This window comes from Columba livia, chromosome 18 (genome assembly GCF_036013475.1).
Source record: "Columba livia isolate bColLiv1 breed racing homer chromosome 18, bColLiv1.pat.W.v2, whole genome shotgun sequence".
Lineage (NCBI taxonomy): Eukaryota > Metazoa > Chordata > Aves > Columbiformes > Columbidae > Columba > Columba livia.
This window is the reverse complement of record NC_088619.1, coordinates 3,776,838-3,801,772: the sequence shown is the minus strand read 5'-3', so window position 1 is coordinate 3,801,772 and position 24,935 is coordinate 3,776,838. Positions and strand designations below refer to the sequence as shown.

The 24,935-nt window shown below is 46.9% G+C and overlaps 1 long non-coding RNA gene across 1 annotated transcript; it reads left to right on the top strand.

Annotated features, from left to right (window-relative positions):
- Nucleotides 1-1,271: 1,271 nt before the first annotated feature.
- LOC135575732 (uncharacterized) lies at nucleotides 1,272-9,451 on the top strand. The gene is made up of 2 exons (XR_010466995.1): nucleotides 1,272-1,419; nucleotides 4,431-9,451. It is a non-coding gene; the product is annotated as an uncharacterized LOC135575732 (long non-coding RNA).
- Nucleotides 9,452-24,935: the final 15,484 nt, after the last annotated feature.

Sequence of the window (24,935 nt, the reverse complement as noted above, 5' to 3'; positions counted from 1 at the left end):
AGTCAATGCAAATGGCACAAGGTCTCCCAGCATTCACGTTTCCACCTCAGGTCTCTGGATTTGCTCATGAGATGGTAACAAATGTCCCAAATGCCACATAACAGAGTGTATTTCAAAAGCTCTGCTCTGCCGGCAGCTTCCCAGCTGCTCCATTTCCCTCTCCCACTTTAGTCCATTCCCAGTCTTTCCACAGACAACATGATTTTTGGCCCTGATCTCATCTTTCTCAGGAACTAGTTCAGCCCTTTGGAATGTGCTGCCAGATCAAATAAAGATGAAGTTTGCCTTCAAACAAAAGGCAGAACATTTCATCTTCATTTTTGTATAACTCCTTGGTTAACCGTATCACACTTCTGCAAACGGAGCTGATAGCTCTTCCAAACAGTGTAAAACAAAATAAAACCAGTAATAAAAATAACTGGCCTAATCTTGCTTCTACCAGCAGTGCTGACAAAGAGATAATTTTGTTGTTGTTCCCTGTGATAGATGCTCTGATCCAGTGTCGATTACTGACTCTGGGATCCTTGTGTGGGAAAGTGGAAATGGGCTGACAAGATCACAGGCAGCACCAGTCCTGACCCCCTCCTCCTGCTGTCCATGCTCCTGCTTTGAGTCTATGGAGGGGTGTGTATTTTTATAAAATAAACAAATATATATATATTTATATATATGTTTAAAAGAACCTTATAACTTCACAGCAAATTCAGCCATTTCAGGAGGACATAGGCTCATGATATACAGGATTTGTGGCAAAGAATACTGCCTTGTGTTTCAAATAGCCCATAGCAGAAGATGAAAATACTTTTTTTGTTGTTTGTTTTAGTTTCCACTGTGAAGGTCTCACTAGTGGTATTTTTTTCCCCTGGGGCTTGTCTAATGGTTGCCTTCACGACCTGCCTACCTTTCTCACATGGCCCAGCAGTACAATCAGAGCGGGCTCCACAGATGCACCATCCGGTGGAATTAATACTGTGTCACATAAAAGGGTCACAGCAAGCATGGGGGTGTTATTCTTTTCTGTGTCAGAGAGAACAAGGTCTTTTTTTGAATCACAACATTGCGCAGTGTTCAGAAATATAAATGCAGTTTTCTGCCAGGTTCCCCTGAGGCTGCTTAACTCTGTTTGAAGCCAAGTGTCTTCCCCCAACAGATGAATATGCAGCAGTGCTGGAGCCAAAGGTCCTTCTCATGTGTGAACAAGCACCTTGTCTCTCCAAAGGCTCAAATAATTGCTCCTCTTTTACTTAAACCTCTGCCATCCTAGCAGAGAAAGATCCAGCCAAAGGAAGCGGCTGGAATAGCTGATGGAAGAAGCTTGTGTGACCTTGCTGGGAAACAGGGCAGGACAACTGTTTGCTGCAACATCCCCAGCCCTGCTCCTGGACACCTCTGCACCCTCAGCTGAACGCCTTCCTGCAGGTAGGACACGTTCTCTTCCTCATCCACCAGCCTGAGTGAAATTCTGCGCACTTGAAAGTTTTCACATCTATATGACAACGCTCTTTATTATTGCCCTTGGCTTGGAGCTCACCTGGGCTCAACACAGGAACCTGTTAAAGGCTGCAGCATGTGTCGGGTTGTGTCCTTGGAGCCCCACATGACTTTGTCTTGTGGTCACCACTGGCCAAAGCCACTGCCTAAGGGCACCACATTGCTTTACCCTGTTTTCCCCAAAATAAGACAGGGTCTTATATTAATTATTGCTCCAAAAGATGTCATTTTTTTACTATTTAAATGGATTTTTTTACTAACTGTAACTAGGGTTTATTTTTGAAGTAGGGCTTACATTTTGAGCATCCTCAAAAATCCTGAAAAGTCATGCTAGGGCTTATTTTTGGGGTAGGGCTTATTTTTGGGGTAGGGCTTATTTTTGGGGAAACAGGGTATCTTGTGAAGAGTTAATGAAGGGTGCACATTATTTTGCACAAAGGGAGCTGCTGAGGTTACAAAATGTTTATCTGCAGCTGGTCACCTGGGTCTCTGGACTGAGTTTGGGGAGGGGGGGTTTCCTCTCCTGGGATCTCTGTGGGAGGTAAGGGAGTCAGCTCTGGTGAACCTCAGCAGGGTCCAGGTCTGAACTTTGGGTCAGACTCACCCATCTGAGCAAGAGTCTGAAGTCAGACACCTGAGCCTGGGCCAACCCCGTCCCCAACACCAAAGACACACAATAGCAGAGAATGGATCATCTCGGAGGGCAGGAGACTCATCCGCTGGAGACCATCACCTCTTCTTGCTGAAGGCACAAGGAGCTGAGGAAACCGAAGTCTGGTGGGCAATGTTTAATTCTTAGACAGCAAGAGCAGAGAGGTGAACTCAGGACGATTTCAAAGGCAATGAATTCGTTCAATGGTATATCAAAGAATCTGATCACACCATGATATCAAGCTAAACAGCTTTAGGACTGGAACAACCATGCCTCAAAAGCTACGCTTATTACAGTGAGTCAGTGCACTTGTGATAAAATGTGTTTGCCTCATGGCAGCAGGTACTAAACTTCTGGAGAACCAAGTGATTCAGAGCCTGGAATCCACCTGAGGATGATAACAATCTTTAGAGTAACAGAGCCCTCCTTGGAAGTGAGGCTGTTCTTTAATTGTCATCCTCGGCAGAAGCATTGAAAGAAAAATACAGACACCTTTTCAGCTGGAAACATTGTGGGTTTTTTAATAGCAGTGAAGATGAATAAGACAAGGCTGCTGGCTTTATTGGGCTTGTTTGCTGCATTTAGAAACAGAAATCCTGAGCCATGGAAAATTGGTGAATATCTCGCACTCTGCACACAGCGCAGAGGAACCGGGTTGCCAGCCAGCTCGCTTTGCATCTGAAGAGCTGCAGCTGAGCTCCAAGGCTGAGCCAGGCAGATCCTCAACACCAGCAGGCTCCTCAAGGACAACCTTTGCCCTGGGGCTGTGTGCTCCAGCCATCTGGGCAAGCTGCTCTCATCAAGGAGAAGGGCAAAAGAGCAAGCAGAGGCCATTTTGGGGACACACCAGCGAAAATGTCACAGACCAGACTCCTGGTGAGCTTAGTAGGGCTGGATGCATCAGCCAGGGCTTGGGGGAGCTTGGAGAATGCTCCAGTGGACCAGGAGGACCACAGAATCCCCTTCCTCTTCCATTAAGCCCAGGCTTGTGATATGCCAGGCTGACACCATGTCCCTTCCCTCATCAGCAGTTTCTGGCTCAGTAAGACATGGCCATCTGCCTGTGCCCACAGCCAACACAAGGCTTAGGCACTACTCCGGTGTCTACAATCCCTTCAGCTTTACCCACTCCCACCTCCACTGGGAGGTGACTGGGCAGCCCATGGATGCAAGTGGTGGAAAAAGCTCTTGTGACACAAGGTGAAGGGTTAACCCTCAGGCCAGGGGCTAATCATGGGGCTGTAGGGAGCTGTGTCCAAAGGGAAAATCCAAACTACTTCAAGCTGATGTTAGTGTGCCTAACAGAGAGCGCTCACCTGGTGACAGCAGTGACTGGGGCTCGTGGGCCAGTCTCCCTGGAAAGGCCAGTGGCCCTGAATGGGTGGGAGCAAACAGGCACATACCAGTGCACTGGTTTATCCTTGTGAGAGGCAGCTTCACCCCAGAAGATGAGAAGTGGCATGAGCTGTGGGCTGGACCCGTTGTTTTTTTCTCTGTTCGTCAGCAAGGTTCATTTCCCTGGGCTCGGTGTGCACACAGCTGTAGGGGCATGGCAAGCCCCCGATACCAACCCCTCAAGTGTTTCTGAAACTCATACCTGTTGATCTCTATAATTTTTGCCTCTTTTCTCTCTACTCCATTTACAATAAATCCTTTTATCATCTCCTCTCTGTCTTCAGGCAGGCAGAGATTTGCATTTGAGCAAGGAAAAAAGCTGCACACTGGCTCTCCATGCACAGGAACAGAGGCATGGGATGACACACCAGACTTGGGAGACCTGTGTCTTCCCCATGTCAGCACAAGGTAGACCTTCAGCATCCCACAACCCTTCTCGTGTGATTTGAGTCCTACAGTGCTGAGGAGCTCAGCTTCAGTCCCAGAGTGACCTGCAACACCGCAGGGATAGGAGAGGACTTAGACACAGGGAGGCTTAAAGACATGTTAGTCCAATAGATCAGGACTCAACACAATAAACAAGGGAGTATTGAGTGTGAATTAAACCAGGAACCATGCAAATGCTTGTATTGTAAGGTCTGGCTTCCTCCCACCTTAGGAATTCACTGAGAGAAAAACATCCTACTCTCTCAATTGTATGGTGTATATAACTTTGGACTCTAAGGGATGCTTATAGCATCTATAGCTTCAGTGCATCACTTCGGTAAAGAAAACCTGGGCCCAGAGTAAAAAATACAGTTCTTAACCCTATGCAATAGGTACAGCCTCTGAAACATGATGTCCCTCTCATTTCTCAGGTCTTTAGGACACTGTCTTGCTGTTACCTCTGCAGGTCTTCTCAGGACATGTAAATATGAAGAGAGAATTTTTACTACTGAAGTATAGAAAGACAACATCACCTGGAACAAATGAACTGGTGATGGTGGCGTGGAGTCAAGAAGAGAAAGCGAGCACCCACATTTGGTGCTTGAAACTCAAGACCTCAGATCTCTGAAGGAGGGAGAGCAGAGCTGTGGAGCTCTGGTGGCCCAAGAAATGGAGGTCAAGTTCTGCCGTGTGGCTTGTATTCAGACATTTCTGCTCACTCCTTATAATTTTTGGCTTAATGAAAAATTCAGAGGGATTGTGGCTGCTGTCTACATCTTGGAGGTGAAGTGAGAATGAGAATTATATAGGAGAAGCTGGAATTTCCCTGCTACCTGCCGCTAGAGGCACATGGCAACAGCTGCCGAGAGCATCTTTGCCACAGACAGAGCCAGTGGGAGGAACTGTGATTTCCCCGCAGGCTCCGCTCTGCAGAAAATCCTCCCTCCCCTTCCCCCTACCCCGCCTCTCCCTGAAAGACACTGTAGGCTGTGAAAATGATGAGGACAATAAAATGTGTTGCTCAATTATCCTGTATAGGAGCTGATATAATTCCAGCCCACAAGCACAGAGTGCACAGCCTCCCGTGTCCCATAGATTAACACAGCGTGCATTACACTTGCTGCGGAGAAGATTAGAGAATCAAGGGGATGGAGGGGCCAGCTTTTATTTAATCTAATGGTTGTTCTATCCGATTTCCTGCAGGCTCTTTTGATTTTCAGTAAGCAGGCAATAGAGATCAGCTGGGTTTTTAAAGGCTTGTCGACACAACTCCTGATAAATAAAGATGAGCTTCTACAAGTAAGTATTCTCTGAGAAACAAAGGAGCTGGTACCCTGGGATCATTTGGCCAGGGGTACAGAAGCAGGAAGAGTATGACAGGGAAGAATTAACATGCAGAGCCTGGAATCTAATATTTCCAAACATAATAAGCAACAAAAAGAATGTGAGGAGCTGTAGAAAATCAGTTTAAAATGCACATCCAGAAAGGATGTGAGCACTCCACTCCAGGGTAACTATGCTCAGTATAATTTAGGGGCATAATTCACTACGGGGCATAGTGCTGTTTGGTGGCTTCTTACTCTTTCCTCTGTCACCAGGGGACACTCAGCTGGGGGTCCCACACCAGAGGGACACAAGTTCAGCTTGTGCCAGGGTCTGCTGATGGCACCGGCCCCCTCCTGATGATCCTAGCAGCACAAAGAGAGGTTTCCAAGAGATCCTGAGATAGGATTTCCTTTGAGATGACTATAGCTAAATGCAAATATCAGTGTCTTAGGCATCTAAAGGGCATTACACCCCTAGGGATGTGCACCCAAATGGAGTCCTAACAACAGCATGGAAGGTTGGTTTAGATGCCTAAATGCAGACTGCTACGGTCCACTGATAAGTTGTCATCCCAGAGTTAGAACTGCTGGTGTTGCAAGGGGGCAATTCTAAATTGCAGTGTGGTAGACATCTTGCTGGTTCCCACCTAAGCCAGGAGCTGGAGGGAATGAACCAGGACCAAACGATGACTATAAGCATTCATCTGCTCCAGGAGGGTCCATGACTAGGCTTTTTGCCTCTCCTTGAGTGTCTATATCCAGTGTGTACTTCTTCCAGAACTGTCTTCTGTTGCTTCATTCCCCCTACAAGGGTGTCAGATCCTGGAGAGTGGTGTCAGGGCCATTTTCATGCAAAGGGGCAGGTCACTTAGAAAGCTCTCAGGCCAGGCAGGAAGGATCTGGCTCCTCCTTGTTGGTCTTACATCCATGTGATGTCTGTCATACAAGGAGTTCTGCCTGTATCTCACCAGCTGTGCCTTCCCTTGTCACACACATGCTCTTGTAGGCCTCTTCTCAGTCCCATTTTTTTCTGCTGTGCCAGCATCTTGTGCAGCATTCACTGCTGCTGTGATCATCCTCTGTGTCTCCAGAAGGTATCTCTTGCTGGGCTCCCATCTCCTGTAAATGACACTGACATTTCTCTGTCATTTTCTTTTGTCCTGTGACTCTCCATCATCAGCTGACGAGGGCTCTCTACCTCATGCGTGTGTGCGAGACTCCTCATTAAAACACGGTTGCCGAGGGGAGTCATGTCTATTCCCATGCTGGCAGGGCTCTGACAGCAATTCCATATTGCATGACAGGTTGTAGAACAAAGAGCTGTCCCAACTGTTCCTGTCTGTCCCATGGCTCTTGCTCTGCAGCGTTACCTCCACCAACACTGAAGACCTGTAAAACTGGGTGGTTGTTAATCAGACTACTATTCTTCACTGCTTAGGGGACCAGAAAGGAAAAAACACTCTCACTAAGTCCAGACTGTGCTAGCAGGAGAGAACCTAACTGGGATAATGGATCGATTTCCGAGGCGGTTCTGTCAGGTCTGGGATGACTTGGGATGCCCAGCTGTTGACTGGTGTAGCATTAAGGGATGGCTACGCTGTTTGCCAAGGAGGTCCTGATCCCCATGTGATATAAATCAGCATCCTCCTTTGATCAGAGTTGAACAGTGATAAATGGCTCTGTCATCCCCTCACCTTAAACCAGTCCCTCTGAGTACAGCTCAAGGAGGGGCACAGAGAAGTCTGTGGTTAAGACACTATGATGGGGTAGGCAACAGAAGGATCATCTAGAGATCGATGGGGGTAAATGTTCAGGGCAGGAGGAAAAACAGACTACATAGTGCAAGGTAATGGCAAGAGAAAGAGATAGTCTCACATTTTGAACACTCAGCACACAAGAGAGACTGCTAATGACCCCAGTTCATTACATACCACCTCAGTGCCACTTAATTTCATTTCCCAAATGAATTTAGCCTTTCCATTGAACACTGCTTCTCTCTCCACTGCAAGTCACAAGCGACTGGCAATCAGGGGTTCCCATCAATGGGAGTCAGTCACTGTCATAGACAGAGTGCTGAGGTGGGAATCCACAAGCAATGGGTCAGCTGTGGATTCAATTGGTTTGGCATTACACGATGTACTTTGTAATTACCAAGGCTGCTTTTAAACTTCCTTTAAGGACCAAGGGAACAATTTCTGATTTATGAAATAATATCTCTTTGTTTTCTAAAGTAAATATTTGGTGTCTCCTAAGGTTGACTCTAATTCATATCTTGCTGCAGGGTAAGTTTTGTAATAATGTCACTGTGTTTGCGATAACAGACAATAGCTTTGTTATAAACTACAGGAGTTCAAGTACCAACCAGTGTTGCAGCAGAGGGTCCCAAAGGAGAGGGACAAGGGAAACAGCTCCTGTTTATTACTGCTGGAACATTAGCAGTAGCTAGGTTAGGTCATCCAAAGATTTCTGTGCTAGATGCTTTCTAACTGCTCGTAACTTTTCAAAGCTTTGCAATTTTCTGCTTGTCATCATTTTTTCTTTATGTCTGATCCTAGCTGATTCAATGGATTTTTTTTCTCAGAGAGAATATCTTATGAAAAAACATAACTTCTGCAGCCTTTCTGATGCAACATAGTTAATTGACCTCTCCTGGTCAGCAGAGCAATGCTGTACCACAGTGATGGAAGGACTCATTTACCTGCTTATAGAAGCCACTTCTGGCTTCAACACCTGCTCTAGTGGGTCAAGACAACAGACCTGGTCATTCTTCTCCACTGCTATGTAAGAAGGACCCTTTAGAAACCACGCACTTACTAAAGCAGGTACCCTGTTGTGGGAAGGGTAGAAGAGCTGTAGGATAACAATGTGATTGTGTCTTCCGTGAGGACCAGGAGCTACACCGTGCAGGATTTCATTCAGTGGAAGGCGGCTGTAAGCAGAAGAACAAATGCCCATGTTGACTCCTTGATTAAAAAAACGTTCACGGTTACTTGTGTGGAGTCTATCACTGCACCCTCTTACTGAAGGGGGCGGACAAGCCTTTCTGAGGCAGGCAAAGAAACATTGTGCGAGGACTAAGACAGACATGAAAAGCGAGAGGGAGAGAAGGATGTTGAAGCTGCCAGAGCAGAGCATTCTGTCACTGGGAGGTAGGACATCAGGGTAAACTTGCTCAGTGACCTTTGTTTCAACTGTGTTATCTTTTGGCCCTTCTGTTGTTCTTGGCTTCTCTGGTAAGACTGATCAAGCCTCTGGTTTGACCAATTTTTTCATATATCCCAGTGCCTTCAGGTCCCACAGAGCCATTTGACTGGGCAGCAAAGTCCTGGCAGGCTTGAAGAGCAATAAGGGCTGATAGACAGGAATGACACCCTGGTCCCTGTGGGAATAATTGCAGATGTCTGCCTGGGAGTCCCACAGTACGTGGATTCAGTCATGGAGAGCTGCATGATGTGCTAAGCTCAGACAAGTTTCTGCTGCTGCTCACACATCCCCTCTTTTTATTTTTCTTGGAAAATTCTTTCATCTTTTCCTCATTTGAAGTCTCTCTTCTTTTTGAGACCAACAAAAATAATCAAATGGCTTAAGCAGAGTTTAATGTAAGGATGTGGGAAGGCAGTGGGCTGCTTAACAAAGATTTCCTTCTGGCTCTGTATGTATTACAATAGTGCCCAGATCTTTAACAATGTCTTTCATCAGTTGATCTGAAAGTACTTCACAGGCATTATGGAGCCACTGTCACAACTGTTATCAAGGCTAGAAGAATCCACTGTAAGCTTAATTGTAAATACACTGTTTTTCTATTAATAACTTTTTTGTGACAGCTCCAACCTTCATCTTATTTTTCACATCTAGGCTCAGCCTGGAGGAGAGTGCTTTGTCTGTATGAGTAAGTGTTGAGTTGGACGGGCTGTTTTTGAGTTATGGGTATCTGAGAAAGCATTCTGTCTTCCAGTTTCTTGGGAGCCTCCGATAAAGCTTTTATGTTGTTGCTGCTTATATATCAGGAAAATGCCTTGAAGCAGAGACTTCCAGCTTGTAGTCACTTATCTTCAGGAAAAACTCACAGATGAGATAATTTTGCATGTTGAAATTGATAGACTTTTTGCTAGTTTAGAGGATCTATGTGAAAAGCTGGAAAATAAAATACACCCATGCTGAATGAACATCTGGGCAAACTGTTTGTTGTGACTGAGTCAACATATGCTGTCCCTCTCTCCTAATCAGTAACCTAGGAAAGCTCACGACTTGCTTAGATGTGCTTGGGAGCTGAAGACTGCTATTGCCTCTTTCAAAAAACAGAGAAGTCACTCATGGCATGGTGCTGGTGAGTCCTACTCATCGCAGCACTTTTCAGTACAGGGTTTCAAATTGGCAGTGATGTCTGTAGGAGAATCAACATCTGTATTGAACTCTTTATCAGATGCCAGAGACCATCACTGCTGTTCACATAGCACGACTGGTTGTGCGATGTATCTTCAGCAAAGACAGAGCTGTGCAGCTTGAGAAGCCTGGACACTTCCTCTGAAACATTGTTATGTGGAGAATGGAAGTGCAAGTGAAAGGATGGTATGATCAAAGGAAATCCAAAGAGGAGAAGGCCTTTTGAAGATGTCCCTCTGGCTGCGGGGGGGAACAGGGGAGGCAAATATGGAAGGAGCAAACACAGACGTTCAGGATCCCGGTCCACGCCTTTCAGCAGCACTTCATGACTGGGTTCAGAGACCCCTGTGTGCAAGCTGGAAATGACATAAAATAAAAGACCTCCACACAGCACCTTGTTCTGCTCCAATGTTGAGCCTGTCCCAGACAACAGGGCTGGACCTTTCAGCCCCTGCTTTCGGACCAGACGACTGGTGTGCAAATCCTCCCCTGCCATTACCTGTGGCTGTACGTTGAGAAATGCCAGCAGGAGCAGGGTTATTTGCCAGCACTACTGATGCTTGAATTGAAAGGAGTAGCAGGAGGCATTGGTTCTGGAATTGCTTATTTTGTCAAATAATTTTGCAATGGCTGTACCATGCACATAGTTATTAATAGTCTAATGACATCTCCACCTTCTGCTTCTCCCTCTTTACAGTCACACAGGGTTGAATGCCAAAGTCTTAACTTTACCAAGAGGTAATTGCTTCCTTGAACATACCTTTGGCAGGATTTATGTTATGTAATCCCAGTTCTCTCCTCCTGAGGGTGACAGGATGTGGTTTTGTATGCCAGGTTGCAAATAGATCATCCCCCATCTCTCCCACAGAACACCTGCACCCTTTGTCTGGGCAGTCTCTGTGGTGCTGAACCATTCTGCTCTGCCTTCCATGGTCCCCAGGCAGCCTCTCCCTTGCCCCTGTGCTCCTGCTGCCTTGGGCCAGAGAACCAATAGCAGGAAGCAAAGGGTGTCAGAGGGTGGGCAGACACACACAGAACATGCTCAGCCTGCGCTGATACCATGGGGTGTTCTGCACAGGCCCATTGCAGCGGGAGCTGGATCCATGTGCAGCCGAGATTCATGTTTAGCCATGCCCCAGTGCAAGAGACAAGTCCTCTTCTGTGCTCATGGTACCGGTGGCCTCCATGGTCATTCAGCCCTTTGCTGTCAGGTCGCTCTGAAGGAGTCAGAGAGTCATAGAATCATTTTGGTTGGAAGAGACCCTTAAGATTATCAAGTCCAACCGTAACCTAACTCTGGCACTAACCCATGTCCCTAGGAGCCACACCTATATGCCTGTTCAAACCCTCCAGGGATGGTGACTCCACTGCTGCCCTCGGCAGCCTGTTCCCCAGGCAGTCTGTGGAGCAGACTGTGAGAAGCTCCTCTCTCCATCTTTTTGCAGGACTCAGACCTTCCTCACAGCTCTTGGCATGTGGCTGTCACTCAGGTCCAAGCCAGAGAAGCGCAGGCACCACCAGGGTGCACACATCCACGTAGCAGAGGCACTGGGGTGGCTCAGAGATGCTACAATGGTTATAAGCAGAGCAGGTAATCCCCATTCCATACCACCACTGCCTGGCATGCGTGTTGCAGTGAAATTACCCTGTTATTCCATGGCATTCCATGGTATTACAAGGGGAGTGGTTAGTAGATTGAGAGAGGTCCTCCTTCCCCTCTACTCCACCCTGGTGAGACCACATCTGGAATATTGTGTCCAGTTCTGGGACCCTCAGTTCAAAAAGGACAGGGAACTGCTGGAGAGGGTCCAGCATAGGGCAACAAAGATGCTGAAGGGAGTGGAGCATCTCCCTTATGAAGAAAGGCTGAGGGAGCTGGGTCTCTTTAGTTTGGAGGAGACTGAGGGGTGACCTTATTAATGTTTATAAATATATAAAGGGTGAGTGCCACAAGGATGGAGCCAGGCTCTTCTCGGTGGCAAACAATGATAGGACAAGGGGTAATGGGATCAAGCTGGAACACAAGAGGTTCCACTTAAATTTGAGAAAAAACTTCTTCTCAGTAAGGGTGACAGAGCACTGAACAGGCTGCCCAGGGAGGTTGTGGAGTTTCCTTCTCTGGAGACATTCAAAACCCACCTGGACATGTTCCTGTGCGACCTCACCTGGGCGTTCCTGCTCCAGCAGGGGGATTGGACTAGATGATCTTTTGAGGTCCCTTCCAATCCCAAACATACTGTGATACTGTTATTTGGTAGGCTCTTGGAAACAGCCTTTCATTGTGTAGTTCTCTCAGCCTTCCCCATCTCTTGATGATAGATTGTGTCTGAGGACATGAAAAAACATACAAAATTTTCACTTTGGCATCACCCCAAAACATTTCTACACGCGAACATTTTTATGCATCAGCTTCTTCTGCAGTATTGTACATGGGTTCATGAGGGGAGCCACAAACAGAACTCAGAACTGCACGGTTTGCCTCACGTTGGGAAGGTTTCCTACCTCTGTCACTCCAAGCTGGGTGCTGTTTGGAAGTGTCAGCTGGGGGAATTGCAGGGGGCTTGGACTAGATGACCTTTGAAGGACCCTTCCAATCCAAACTGTTCTATGATTCTATGATCTGACAAGCTTTTGTGCACCTTGGAGAAGTAAGAGGATAGGGACCTCTTATTCTGTGAAAGTGATAATAAAATACGAGTCCAAGGGTGTATTGCTGTGTCCTGCCTGGCACAGTTGCCTAAAGGACTACATTCTTTGCCTGCCGTTGACAAGGCTGGCCTTGCACTGGCCTTGTACTGGCAAGGATGGGATGGCTGGACCTTGTGCCTGTGTCTGGTGCCACAGAGGCTAGTGGACATAGCACTTCAGCCAAGCTGGTGGGGTGACCCAGGCCTTTCTCCCCATTGCGCTCATGGGACTACTCAGAGCAGGACAGGGCTGCGTGCATCCCCCTTCTGATCTCTGCAAAGTTTATTGCCATGGGAACTGGAGGAAATCCTGACATTGAATGAAGAAGAAAAGAAGGCTTACACGGACAGAGGTTTGGCTCCCCAGGACCCCAATTAAATGAATTGTGGACAGTGGAAACAGAAAAGCTTTGAATCCAGTTCACACTGTTTGCAATACCATGGTAAGAAGGTTGGCAAAGCACCGTCTGGTGTAACTCAGAGCCTGTGGGAACCTGGGCCACGCCAGGGGTAGCAGGAGGGCAGGGCAGAGACTCAGCACTGCTTTTGCTGACTTGAGTAAGGTCCCTTCCAGCACATGAATGTTTTTCAGCAGACTATCCATCTTATTTCTGTAGGATTTCATGCAGGTGATGAGGGTCACTGTATCTGTTATCATCTGAGAAGAATAACTCCATTGATTTAACTGATTGTTTAACTTGGTCTCATGTGCCCAGGTCTGCTTGGTGTTGAAGCAGTCTAAGGCTGGCGCTACATTTGCTTTTTCTGTAAGTCTGGGTACACTGGGAAGACCTGACTAGATAATTAACAGACTGTCTCAGAAGGGTTTTCAAAGGGATCATTTTTTTTTTTCTGCATAGAGAGTATGTGAGTTACCATTGCAAACAGCACATTAAGTCTTAATTTCTTGTACCAGTGCAGTGATGCTGATGTGGACCCTTATTTGTTGGGCAAAGCCTGGAGAATTTTATTTCTTGCTCTCTGTCTAGCACGTGCTTTCATCACACTGTACAAAACTCTGGATCTCATATAAATGGAGGAGAATACACTGTCCATTCAAGAGCTCTAAAAATTTATAATCAGGTTCCAAAGAGCCAAATCCCTTACTGAAGTCACTTATGCCCCAGTTGGGTGGTCTGTCCAGCTTGGCACACCAGCCACAGCAGCCTGTTCATCAGATTGACACCAGAGACTCTCCTGCTCAGGTAAGGTGACATCAGCCTCTTTTGTCCTGGGTCCCATGGAGCTTTTATCCTGCAAAACAGAGCAGCCCTTCCATTTGTGTAGTTTATCTTCCTCCTCCATATGTAGAGTCAACACTCCTGCTAATTCTGGGGGGTCAGGCTGTCAGGCTGTGGCTCCCGCTCCTTTGCCCCATGTTTCGGCAGAGGCCTCAGCAGAGGAGCTGCAGCAGGGGCAGAGCAGCTGAGAGGCCGGCCAGAGCCCGCGTCCCATGGGCAGCCTCCGTGTAGGAACAGCAAGGCAATGACTTACAGCGCCGATTACAGGCTTTGAAAAGTGGTTGGGCATCCTGCCTGTCAGGACCATGGCATGAGTTCAGGTCCCGAACTTCCCAGCCTCATCAAGCACAGCACGTAACGACTGACAGCACTTAAAGCAGCAGAGCTGTGGCACAGCCAGCTTTGGCCTCAGCACCTTTCGACAGCAGCCAGAGGGACAGACTTTTCCCAGCCATACTGAGAACTCTGTGACATTATTTCCCAAGGGCTGGTGCAGAAGACTGGTATCCTCAGCCAGGTTCCCAGCTGGTCCTGTGGGAACTGGACACCAGACATCTGTCTGCTGCATGAGGGACCAACAGGACTCCAGTCCCAGCACTTGAAAATCCTGTAGTGCCAAGCTGGATCTTTAGGCACAATTAATCAGAGAATCATAGAAAGACAGAATGGTTTGGGTTGAAGGGACCTTCCCAGCTCCCCCAGTGCCACCCCTGCCATGAGCAGGGACATCTTCACCAGCTCAGGTTGCTCAGAGCCCCGTCCAGCCTGGCCTGGGATGTCTCCAGGGATGGTTCATCCACCACCTCTCTGGCCAGCCTGGGCCAGGCTCTCACCACCCTCAGGGCCAACAATTTCTTCCTCATAAATGCCCTGTCCATGTTAACAAGTACACAGTGTTCGGTGTCCCATGGCTGTTGCTAGAGTGACAGCTCTCTACTTTGAATGCCCTGAACACCATTAATGTTCGTCTGAGTCCTGACTTCTGCAAATCCAGGGGCTGGGAGAGTTTGACAGACAGTGTGGTGGTGGCCAGAGTTAGTCAGGATGGCTCCTGTGACCCTGTGGCACTTCAGCAGCACCATTTGCGCTGAAGCAAAGCTGAGGCCATGTAGGTCACATCGCCTTGAACCGTGTTTCATTGAGCACCTTCCTCTGGAATTATTACCATGACTAAAGAGGTTTTACAAGCAGTCCAGCCATGGCCCTGAGCTGGGACCTGGAGGAGGTCTGGTGATCCAGGCTGTGGTTCCACTCACATATCAAGGCAAGGAAGGCAGAAAACAGTACTTGTAACCAGTCCAGAGAAGTTCCCAGTGTTGCATCCAGGAGGGGATGTGCTGGGGCTCTGGAAAGAGGGTGGATAGTTCTGCTGGGAAAGGAGAACACAGTCAAAATTGTTGACCTTGCAGAAAAGTCATAAAATAATTTAAAAAAAATGAAAAGGTTGTGGAGGCTTATTTTTCTCCTCTCTTCACCATTCTGGGTGCACATAAAGCTGAGCTTCAAACTGTCCCTGCTGCTGTGAGAGCCAGAAATATCTGGTTTCTCCCACTGGGGACTGCTGCAGTTCTCAGCAGCTCTTCCTCCCAGCAGCTGCAATCTTTAAGGATTGTCCTAAAAACCACGGGGCTCATGATGAAAGCTTTGCTTCAGATTGTATTGTGTGCCAGCGAGAGCTCTGGTTCCAGGCCACTGTCACAGTGACAGTCACGAGGGGTTATCGGCAGAAAGTGCCAGCATCCACTTCCTTGGAGAGGGACATTATAGTAATGAGAAAATAAGAGATTTCAACTGCTTCGCCCAGCTGAGCTCTCAGCCTGTATTACCTCGGGCACAGAGAAGAATGTCTTTAATATCATCAGTAGAATATGAGTCATAGAGGCTTTTTTTTTATCCTCGATGTTTTTTTAGAGGAAAAAAAATTCAGAAATTCTGCTTTGTATTTTATCACGAAGAGAGAAATTGGTTGAAAGGTAATTGGATCCTGTTGCTTCCTAAACAGCTAAATATTTACATATAGGCTGGGCTATTAATCATAGCCCCATATGGCAGGAAAGCTTGCCATAGCACTCTGGGGAAAACTGCTGTGCGCAAGTGTGTTTGTCTCACAAATGTCTCCCTGACAGCTTCACTTTCATCACAATCAGCTGTGACACCATAATTACAGATTTGGGGAGGTTTTCAGCCTCCAAGTGATTGATTGTTTGATACACACAATTTAGAAGATAGATGTTCTTATTTAAACCAACTACTTAGTGAGGGAACTGGCTACATCGGAAACAAAACGAAAACAGTCTGTGGCTGCGCTGATGTCCAGGACAAACCCCACACTTGCATTTCCAGACCTCTCTTCTCCCAGGGCTCTGTGGAAGGATGGTGGCAAACACACGAGAGTGGTTGCTGCACATTCAGCATCTCACCCCCTGTCTGCTGCTTGCTGGTGACCCCAGGCTGCACCACACAGCTCCAGCTGAGCACTCGACCCTGCTGCTCCTGGGCATTTCCAGTGCTCGGCTCCCTGGAAACACCTTCCCACATGGCCAAGGGAAAAGCTCCTCTCTGCTGTGGTCACTGCTGGCCATTGATTTATTGCTTTCAACCGTGATGGCATGGAACTGTGCTAACTCCAGCACGGGTTGCCCTTGCCCCAGTAGTAGCAGATCCCAGGGAGGGACAGTGAGGATGCAGTTTCTGATGTTTTAGTTTACCAGCTGTCAATTTTATGGAGCAATAACACTAAGAATTCAGTTCTCTCAGGGCTGATCATTTTTTATGGCCTCTCTTGAGGACCCTGGAACTCAGCCTGGCTCCTTCTGCCTCTTTCCATGCCGGCTGTATCCTTTGCTAAGGGCATGGGAATCTATGGGAAGACAGGACAGGCTGGGAAGGTGAGGGGGGTTGTCCTTTATGTGTCAGAGCAGCTGTTGTGACAGAGCTCTGCCACAGCTGGATGATGTTGCAGCTGAGAGCTAATGGGTCAGAATGGGCAGGCAGACCAACAAGGATGTTTGTGCACACACAGACTATGCCTGATGAGGATGGGGATGCTTATTTGACCATTCTGGCCAGCCTGCTGGTGTTTGCCTGGATAGAGATGTTAGGTTTGAAATGTTCAGTAATTACGAATTACTAATGGCATTAAGAAGCCAGACTGATGTGGGTGCCAGAAAGAGCTGGTGATGAGATCTTCATTCTGCTTTGGTCATCTGCTTGCAAGGCCTGCAAGTTGTCACAAGCTGGCTGTCACTCCTGAAAAAGCTGCTTGAACAAAACCCAAAGCTGCTGGTGGAGGTTTTGTTTTGGTTTGGTTTGGTTTTTTTTTATTTCTTTTTGTTTTTTTAATTGCTTGTGTGCCCTTCTGGCTCCACAACTTCTCTCTAATGAAGCAGACAGAAATCTTTGACCTGGAATAATGTCGCGTTTCCTACTGAGTGCCACATGACGCTCTTTGTTCTTCTCCAGAGGGCTCTCATCACTGGGACAAACCATTACCCTCCTTCTTGTGCTCTTCTCCCTCTCTTCAGGGTATTTTCTGGAGTTTCACTTTTTCAGATCCATGGATTCTATGCTGCCCACTTTACAGTGGTCTCCCTGAGGAAAGATGGACAACATCCCCCCTCACAGCCCAGGCAGCAACTGAGCAAACAGGGCATCCTGGTGAGAATTAGGAGCTGTGGATGAGCCCTGGCAAGGGCTGGAACATTGTGTGTATTGTCTGCTCGACCCATGTGACAGCCTGATCCTTGTTCCAGCTCCAAGGAGGGTCTGAGGCTCTCCTGACATCCTGGGTCCCAAAGTCCTTAGCCACTTTTTATCAAACACTCTCAGAGATCCCAGGGATCCAAGTGGTTCCTCAGAGCTTGTCCCCTGAGTACAAAGCAGCTGTTTTCCTCCTCCAAACCATTTGTGCAGCCCTGGCAATACCTGTATGACCATGGAAGGAGCCAAGGTGACCAGTTAGGTGACATCCCAGCTTTGCAGTGCCTGTGTGGCTCAGTGACAGGACCACCTGGGGCTGGTAAAATCTTCAGTCCTACAAGTCACTTCTGTTTGGGGGAATAAATTGTGACTGAATCTGAGATGCCAGCTGTTATACCTACAAATTCACAAAGTTTTGTCTTCTTGGACATCAGGAAAAACAATATAGCAAAGGTCATGTCTCTGTTTTCAGTCCCGGGACTTCTCCAGGTACCACCTACCTTCAGATCTATCCTGCATCTTGGATTTGTGTTACCAGTGGTCTGGGGCTGTGTCTGACTCTTCCTTTCTGCTCTGTCTCCTCCTGTGGGGTCTCACCTACATCTGCCCCTACACACACTTGCTAATGGAGTACCCCATAAATCCCTCCTTCTTCACCCACTGGAAGTCCCGACAAACCTCGAAGCGTCTTCTGTTTTGGGGGGTGTAAGTGCTCCCACGCTTGCCTGGGGGACACCTCCTTCTGCCCATGAACCCAGTGCAACCCAAATGAATGACACAACTCTGATTACCTGTGTCTCGCTACATTTTAACCCAGTCCATGCTGCTTGAATTAATATCGTTGTGGACAGGGAAATGCTGACATGAATTAAAAGCTCTCTACTTCAGCATGTTCTTTTCAGGATTAATTAAAGACAGACAATGGTAGCATCTTCCATCAGCAAATCCCTTCCTTAACTGTTTTAATTTTGTTGATGAAGTGCAAAGACTTGTGAAATTTACTTTGCCAGACATTTAATATGAAATAAAATCAGTAGCTAGTATTTATATTCTAAATGGGCCATTCAGAGAACCTTTCCCAAAATTCAAGGAGAAGGTAAAGAGGGAGGCTTTTAACCTTCTTTGTGTGTAGTGCTTGCCTGAGAGCTGAATGGTAAATTTTAATTTAGCTAGATGGGCAGAAATGATTGGCAGAAGCTAATGATTTTTAAAAATTATTATTATTATTATTATTTTTTCAGAAATCCTTTTTTTCTGCATGAGGATGGACAGGTGCAGCCAGCAGGTTTGGCTGGTGATGCAAATCCTCTTCTCCCTGAAATTGCTGATCTGTTTTCATTGAGGTTGTATACAGGACTTCATCCTGTATACAGTGCAATTCATCCTGCACTTTGCGTGAGCAACTGGAAAACCTCTACAGTTAGATGATTCCCTCTGAATCAGGCCAAGGAGATGCTTGCTGTGCTGCTGGTCATTCAGTGTTGGATAAGCTGAATTTAAAGTGTGTCAGGCATCAGAGACAGTAAACACAGCTTCTTTGTACACCTACATTGGCTTCTTTATACTCCTAAGTTTGATTGCACCTCAGTTTGTGTCCAGGAAAGGAATCAAATATAGCTGTACAGTGACTTTGTTTGATAGTTCCAATTCACAGAATCAGAGAATCATAGAATTTCCCAGCACCAATTACCCAGTAACAGCACAAACTCAGAACTTACTGCTCCATTTATAGAATCATAGAATCACAGAACAGTTTGAGCTGAAGGGCCCTTCCCAGCTCCCCCAGTGCCCCCCTGCCATGAGCAGGGACATCTTCACCAGCTCAGGTTGCCCAGAGCCCCGTCCAGCCTGGCCTGGGATGTCTCCAGGGATGGTTCATCCACCACCTCTCTGGCCAACCTGGGCCAGGCTCTCACCACCCTCAGGGCCAACAATTTCTTCCTCATGTCCAGCCTGAATCTCCCCTCTTCTAGTTTAAAACCATCACCCTTTATCCTGTCATAACACTCCCTTCTAACAAGTCTGTTCCCATCCTTTTTACAGGCTCCTTTTAGGTACAGAATGAAAGGATGGGGACAGTGCTGTCTCACTGACTAAACATTGCCTGTAGTAGGAAAAGGAGAGTGTGCAGAGCCTGTGAGATATTCTAGTTGAGGGAGCAAAGTCTTTGTCCCTCAACCAGACCAGAATATCTCAGAGTGCAGCAGGAATGCTCTCAGGTCACTTAACCCAGCAAGCTGAGAGCTTTCCTGTGACTGGGAGGGTTTCTAGTCTCCCTTGTGCCAGGTGTTACACACCTATGGAAGCCTATACTTCAAACAGATGAATGAAATCAGAGGAACGAGGAGCTCATGTGTCCCATCCACAGCCGGACAGCACACCAGAGGAAGAACCAAGGGAGGAGATACAGGCTCATGGTCTGTCTTTCCTGCACTGAGAAGAGCGCACATGCCATGAGGTTGACAAAGTCAGCAGCAGGGCTCACACCAGCTCTGGATCCCTGCTTTGCACTGACAGCCCCGTGTCAGGGCGCAGTTCCACCCCTGCACGTGTCTCTCCTGCTTTTAGCAATGAGGTTGCCTCCTACCACGTGGCAGCTTTTCTATTTCCACAGCAGAACACTGCACATTATGGGAATGTTTTTAAAGAGCATGGGCACAACTTTCACACTATTTCAGTACCATATGCCTTCTCCAGTCCTTCATTGCTGTATTCCTACTTCCAGCAGCTTCAGTGAAGTTACTTTGGATTTACACCATTTTAGAGGAGAGTAAAATGATAGTGAAATGATAATGAAAGTGAAGTCCGAAGTCAATTAAGGAATGCTTCAGCGCTCTTAGAGAATTGCCTTTGTAATTAGACATGGAAGTAGCCCCTGGTTGTGAACAGTCATAGAAACTGTTTTTTTAAAGTTATCTGGAGGTCTCAAAAGGCAGCCTGGGATTAGCAGGATTTTCAAAGTGTTTTGCCCTCTGTAAATGCCAGACATACTCAGAAATAGCTCCTTGTTGCTGTAAGACTGACGTTTTGCAATGTCGTGGAGCAATTTGAAAACTTGAATACACATTATCTGTAAAAAAATAATCCTGTGTGTATGCATGTAGATGTGTGTGGGTTTAACATTGTTTTTACCTTTATGCATTAATCTAAGCTGAGAAGAAATATTAACCATTTCTACTATGGCACAGATTTTGTAAGGCAAAGATACCCTCCTAGGTTGAAGTTTGCAATAGGCTTTGAGCTCAATTTGTCTTCTGGCTGGCAAAATTCCAAGTGAGACAACAACAAAAACAAGGTTTGGTTTGGTTTTCTTTTTCCCAGAAACCTCAAGGCCAATAAGATTTAATGTTGGTGATATTTGTTCTTGATGGAGCTGATGCTTTGGCAGCCTTTCCCTTGACCCCTTTAAATGGCAAAGCCAGAAATATTTAAAAGTGTGATTTATTATGTGTTCTCACCTACTTTCCCATATGTATCTCAGAGATGGATTTGGAGAGAAAAATACCTTGTTTGAAGCCCCTCAGCTACCTGTCCCCACTGTGTGTCCCACACAGGTGATGGTCTTGCTCTCATGTTGTGTTTGGTACAGGCAGGATTGAAGGGAACCAAAATACTTCCTAAGTGGGGTGTCTTCACAGCAAACAGTGAAAACATTTCCAGCATCAAAGTAAAGACCACGTTAAGTACAATGAATGACTATTTGTTGCTGGTGGAAAATGCTGTGAACGAGACAGCAGCAGCCCAGAAGAAGTTCAAGGCTGTATTTAGGGTCCAGCAAAGACACCCTCAGGCTGCATTTCAGTTCCCAGCCTTGCCTCCTGGCTCCTGTGTGTCCCTGGACTCACTCTTCCTTAGGTTTCTAGCTATAAAATGGAGATGGTATTAATCCCTGACCATAGTGGTGTGTTAGGAGAACAAATCTATTGATGATTACAAAGTGTTCAGGTAACAATAGGAACAGTGTGCCAGAGTTACCTCGGGCAGATATTCTGCCTTTTTGCATCTTGCAAGAAGAGAAGTCAGACAAAGTGCTGGAATGGAGCTCTCTGTGCTCTCGGTGCTGACTCATCAGAAGCTGCCAGCCCCTCCTTCCCTTGAGTTATTTCAGGAACGTTGCTTATGTTGGGATGGAAGCAATGGGGGAAATTTTTAAAAAGCACCTTGCTTTATTGCTTGCTGGACAGATTATACCCAGCATCACGGCTTTGACTTGGAAACAGTCCATTATGCTTTATGGCAATAAAAAAGAAAGCTGAGGTATAAAATTTATTGCCATGAGAAAATGAACTGCAGGGATGGATGTTCAGTGCAACGTTTCTCTTTGCAACACACAGCAGCTCTGCTCTAGCTTGGTGATTGTCCTACCCACCTCCTTGCAGTTTGTTTATGTGATAAAGAAGCCATGAGCCTCCCTGGTAATACACCAGCATTTTCATTTAATCAAAACGATTTAATCCACTATAAAAAGAAGCCAAGACAGGCAGGGGTGAAATTGATCCATGGAGAAAACAGTAACATCATGAAGAGGGAAAGCTTATCCAAACTCAGGGGAAATATGGGTGGTTGCTTTTTATTACATTGCTGGATGAAAGGCATTGCAGAGAGGGGCTGGGACAGGCTGCACCCGAGCAGCCCTGTTCTCCGTGCGCACCCCTGGAAGGTCCCTCTGTTGAGGAGCCAACCGTGTCCTCAGCAAGTGGGAAGGGATGGAAATCCCAGCACCCCGAGTGGTCTTGTTCCCTCTTCTCCCTTATCCTGGTGAGGAAGGGCTCATCATGCCTCAGATTTTGTGTTTGAATTAAAGACCTGGTGAAGTCTAAGTTGTCCTTGGGTGGGAGAGATCCCACACATTTAGCACCATGCACAGCATCCCTGGGTAAGCACACACTTACCACACTCCTGCAAAACCCACAAGGGAACAAAAGGTCAGCCTGTATGCACCCCTGCTGTGGCTCCCAAGAGCAACAGGAGGTATTCCCAACCAGCCTAACACTTACTTTGCATACGAAGCTTTATCTTCTGTTTCCATTTCTCCTAGCTGTCATTGTGCAGAGCTGTATTTTACTTATACTAGTATTTTTTTTTACTTTGTTTTGTGTCTGGTACCTTCCAGCTGCAAGCAGAGCAGTTAATAAATATTCACGTGAAGATCATCCTTACTTTTTTCTTCACCTGACCCTGGTGCTCCCTGGTAAGTGTTGTTCTTAGTGAGTTCTCTGGTGAGGCAAAGGCTCTGCAAGCCAAGTGTGCTTCCCCTCTGGCCAAGGACACTTGTCCAGCAGCATCACTGAGGGAAGCTGTGCTGGCACCTGGCCAGGGATGCAGTAAAGCTGATGAGCGACTGACCTCAGCTGCTGACTTGTCTTTCTCATGGAGGGCAGGGCTTGCATCACAGCATCTCCTTTCTTGTTGCAGATGTAGGGAGCTGAGGCTTTCCAAGGTGATTTAGAAGCCCCTGTTCTACCTTTAAAAACCAGCAAGATCTTAAAGATGATGTGACTTGAACACCTTTCCCTCTGTAAGCACACTCTGAAAAGCTGTTATAAAAGTCTCCTAAGTGTTTGAGAAATATGGCTGACCTTAACTTTGAATGAAATGAATGTTTTCACTCACTTAAAAGAGAGCCAGATTCTAGGTGCTGATTTCACTCAAACTAACATCAAGCCATAAGCTGTCCTGGACACAACTCAAAATAAGTCTCAGCCCAGGGATAACCCCAGACTAACACGTTTGACTCGAAATGAAATGCTGGTGTAACCGATGCAAAGCTGCTGGAAACTGTGCCTCTTGGGGCCACCTTTTTTTTGCAGAAAAAAAAAGGGTTTTGTCTAGCAAAGCTGTATTGGATAAAGTGTTTTCCAGAGGCACAAAGGGTTTGAGGTGTTGTCAAAGAAACCTGCCACATCATGCTATTGATTTCTGCTTTGGAGTTTGAAGGTGTCCCAAAATATATTGCAATAAAAAGTCATTGCAGGCCAGGTGAGTTGTCTGTGGGAGGTTTTGGCTCCCTGATCTCAGAGCAAATCCTCCAGCTTTCACAGTCGGGCTGTCCTTCAGTCCTCATTTGTACCAGGGGTAACTATTCTGCAGAACATCCCAGCTTCTGTGGCAAAAGGCTCTCTGTTCCTCTCACTAAAGACTCTTCTCTTGGTAGCTGCACCTGAAACCAAACTTTTCTTCCTGTTGCACCGAAATCGCTAGAATGGACAAGGCAAGATCCCACATCAATGTCCTTAGAGAGCTTCTGTGTTTGGAGACAGGCATGGATATACCTTCCCAGCACCTCTATTTGATCCCTCATTTCTACCAATGATTGTTGAGCACAGAGTGCAAGAACAGTCCAGGGAACCAAGCCCTTACTCGTGGGGAGATGATCTGACCACCCTACTGCAGTGTCATGTACGCCTTTGCCTGCTTGTTCCTGCCTACAGTCTCATGGTGTGCCAGGCCACCCATGGGTGCGGAAGGTGACCACAACACTTAGAACCGGTAAGAGCTTCTCCAAGGGGAAATGAGGTAGGAGGAACCTGATAAAAATGGACCTTTCTGAGGAAATGGTAACTCTGTGGCAGGGTACAGGTTGCTCACTAGGGGACAGGGTCAGGGTAGACCTACCTTCTGCCAACTTAGGGCTAGAACCCAATGAATGAAACTGTTCAGCTCACCTACTTGAGCAGGTATTGGCTGCAGCTGAGGTCTTGAGGAGGAAGGCAGGTTCTGTGCCTCTGCTGTGGGGGAAACTTCACCACGGAGGTCTTCATCATCTTCATCGCTGGGCTTCAACTCTCAAATGGAAAGAGCTCCTGCAGCACCAGTCATCCCATCCCTCTATTTAATTGTTTTCAAAGTTTGGCACTAGCCCAAGAGAAGTCTGTGGATAAGGCTGGTGACAAAACAGCCCTCCAGAATCCAACATTTTTTCTGTTTCCAAGGGAGCGGGTTTGCTTTTTGATCTGGTAGCTCCAAGGGAAGGGGAAGGGCCTCTCACATCTTGTTAAACGCTTTATTCACACACATGTAATTAAGATATCCTATATCTGCAACTCGGCATGCCTTTAATTAGACACATTTCAGCACTAGGAGTGCTGGCAGAAACAGATAATGGTGCTGCCTTTGCACACTGCCAGGAGACAAAACCGACCACAGGAAAAGACAATTTCCCTGTAAATTAACTGTGTGCGCTGCCTTGGCATTTGCTGCTCTGTCCCTCACAAGGCTGATGGAAAGGAGATGAAATGCGATCACTGCTGTCCAGAAGTACTTGCCAAGTTCACAGAATGAGGGGGCAGCTGTGGCTGCGTGGGGAGGCACAAATCGACACACACAGATAAGCATCCTTTCGAACACAGCTCATGGTAGAACAGGTAACAGACCCCAGCTGAGGATCTTCAGAGACCTAGCTGGTTTCTGAGAAGACAGTATAGGGCAGCAACGAGACAGGTTTTACCCCAAGCCACCTACACTGTGTCCAAACCTGGTCCAAACACTAGAGAAGGAGAGAAAATCCTTCATTCTCCCACCCTGTGCTGTTTCATCCCCTCTGGGACTCAAGTTTAGAGGCACCTGTGAGGCTGGTTTTGAAACACGGGCGTAGATGCCTGGAGGAGGAGGATGAGACCCAGGATATTACCCAACC